The sequence below is a fragment of the Rosa rugosa genome, chromosome 4 (assembly GCF_958449725.1).
Source record: "Rosa rugosa chromosome 4, drRosRugo1.1, whole genome shotgun sequence".
In the NCBI taxonomy this organism is placed as follows: domain Eukaryota; kingdom Viridiplantae; phylum Streptophyta; class Magnoliopsida; order Rosales; family Rosaceae; genus Rosa; species Rosa rugosa.
The window spans coordinates 4,538,937-4,541,666 of NC_084823.1; positions in this window are offsets into that span (position 1 = coordinate 4,538,937).

Below are 2,730 nucleotides of genomic sequence, written 5' to 3' on the forward strand. Positions count from 1 at the left end.
AAGATAAAGAAATTGAGCATGAACAAAGCTTGAAACTTTGGCTGAAATTTGGTCTGGGAGTTTGTTCATGATTAGATTAGATGACTAATTAAACAAATGGGAGAACAAGAATCCAAATCTGTTGGGCAATTTAGAGTGAGCTATTGAAACAGAGATGGGGATAGAAGAACAAACCCCTAGTAGAGGGACCCCCAGACTATCCTTTTTCATGGCGGAAGAAGAAGAAGAAGAGGAGAGAAGGAGAGAGGTGGGTGGAGAAGGACGATGACAGTGTTTTAAAAAACCTATTATACAGATATATGTTAGTTTTGTTTGCCATGTACCAATACTATGCAAGTGGTCTGGTCGTTGGGGCTTTCATTTGCTTATGTGTTGTGGGAGGTTCGAGTCTCCCCAACCTTAAAGTTTGAAATTTATTTTTGATTTTTCCATATTCGGTTGGTCAAGGTCAGTTTGGGAATTTCACTTCCGTGTGAGCCCCACTTTTGATGAGTTGGAAATGTCATGTCAGCACTTAACGTCTGAAATTGACAGAATTGAGTCGGAGGGACCTATTGGACGAGCAGATGATATTGTAGAGGTGTTTTTGATGAAATTGAAAGTTGAGGGACTAAATCAATGTTTGGCCCATACTATAGGGTACTAAACAATATTTAGCCCTATTTTAAAATCTAAGGTGGTCCTTAGCATAGAAAGACTACACACACACACACACACACACCATTCCACTAAGTGATCCCTTTTTTGGTCTTTTATGGGCATTAGACCAACTTTTTTATCACATTTTGACATCTCAACCGTTCAGTTTTTAGGTCCTAATATAGATCACTTATGCAAATTTTCAGCCAAATTGATAATCGTTAAGGCATCCAAAACTACAATTTACACGAACGAACAGAATCTGTCCAACCTGAACCGTTCGTGTAAATTACAGTTTTGGATGTTTTAACGATCATCAATTTGGCTGAAAATTTATAAAAGTGATCTACTCATATATATCTAAAAACTGAAAAGTTAAGATGTGAATATGAGATCGAAAAGTGGTCAAACTATGGAAATTCATTCCTTAAGCTAAGTTAAGGACCTCCTTAGCATAGAAAGTATATATGTACACACACACACACACACACACACACACACACACACACACACACATATACACATACACGAAGCCGTTTAGAAGGGACGTCCGCACAGAAGCCCCTCCTACGGCCTCGATCAGGTGGCGCTACGGTTGCCGAACCCGAACCAAGCCTCGATGTCGAGCCTCTGCTTGCCGCTGGAGTCGTTGATGAAGAGTTCGAAGTTGACCTCGATAGGCTTCCATGGTTTCAAGCGAGCTCGCCGCGCACACCTTCTATTCCGATCAGCTGAGCCTTCGCCTTGATGGTGCGCCGTCCGGGATGTCTAAAGGGTTCGTCCGGCAACCGCAGCGCTTGAAATCGCTGCCTGATCGAGGCTGGAGGAGGGACATCAGCACTTTTACGTATGTGCGGACGTCCGCTTCTGATTCAGCCTATATATATATTTATAGCAAATTGCTTCTGGAACTAACTCTTGATTTACATCTCAAAAAGAACCAAGCTGGAGCTTAGCCCGCAGCATAATCCCTTCTCTTCATATGTTGTTCGCCATATAGAACCAACTTGGACCCGACATCACTACATTTACCTTCATTGTTATTTGGTGTCCTGTTAATAATGGAATTACAAAACAGTTTGATGATTGCCTTGGGAATGCTCACATTAGTTATTTAGTTAGCAGACCATTTTTTTTTTTTTACTTATTCTTTGTTCATAATTTTTATTATTTAGGAGTAAAAAGGTGTAGCAAGGTAGTTTTATGATCTATAGAATTCTTAATCTTCCTATGAGGAATGAAATGTTTTGATTTGTTAATTAATTTTTACTAGCCCTATGAGTTTTTCATAAATGTTAACTGTTTCTGACTAGGGTTCTAAGTTTGCATCTTCATTCACTTCATTCACGTAGAGGATGAGAAGAAAACTCTTAAGTGGGGATTGTTGGAATCAACTATGTTACTTTATTTTTGATATAAATGTCTCTTTTGATAATTTAACATATCCACAAAATCTGATGTTGGATGTATGAAAAAATTGATGTGTATTTAGTATTTAGAGGTGTGTGAATAAAATTATATATATATATATATATATATATATATATATATATATATATATATATATATTAGAAAGATGAGAAAAACGTTATTATTTATTTCATTTTATTTACTACATGATATTTTTCATAAACTTTTGAAAGAGAGTGCTTCAACGCCAATTCATAGCCTTCGCTACCTATTAGTGGCGCATGATACCTAATAAGATCACATCAACAATTGCAAGGGATAGAGATTTTTAAGTGTGTTTAATGGAGTGTGGCACTCTTCTCATTTCACGTTTGTTAGGTCAGGTTTAATGAGACACTATACATACTCCTTGATTGTAAGTTTTGTCTCAAGTTAAAGCATCACCCTCTTTCGATAAAATAGAAAAAAGGTTGATTCGTAGCTTTTACGTACGTGTCATGATTTTTGGTCAATTAGTTAGATTGCTTTTTGATTCAATCATTCAATCCATAGTGTTTCAGCGATTGTTAGTTGGCCTTGCCTGTGCTTGCTGTTGGATCAGTCCAGTTCATAGATCTGCTCTAGCCCCTTCCTACTTGCATGGCTGCATCAATGAGACGAAATCAAGTTGGCTGCATCAAT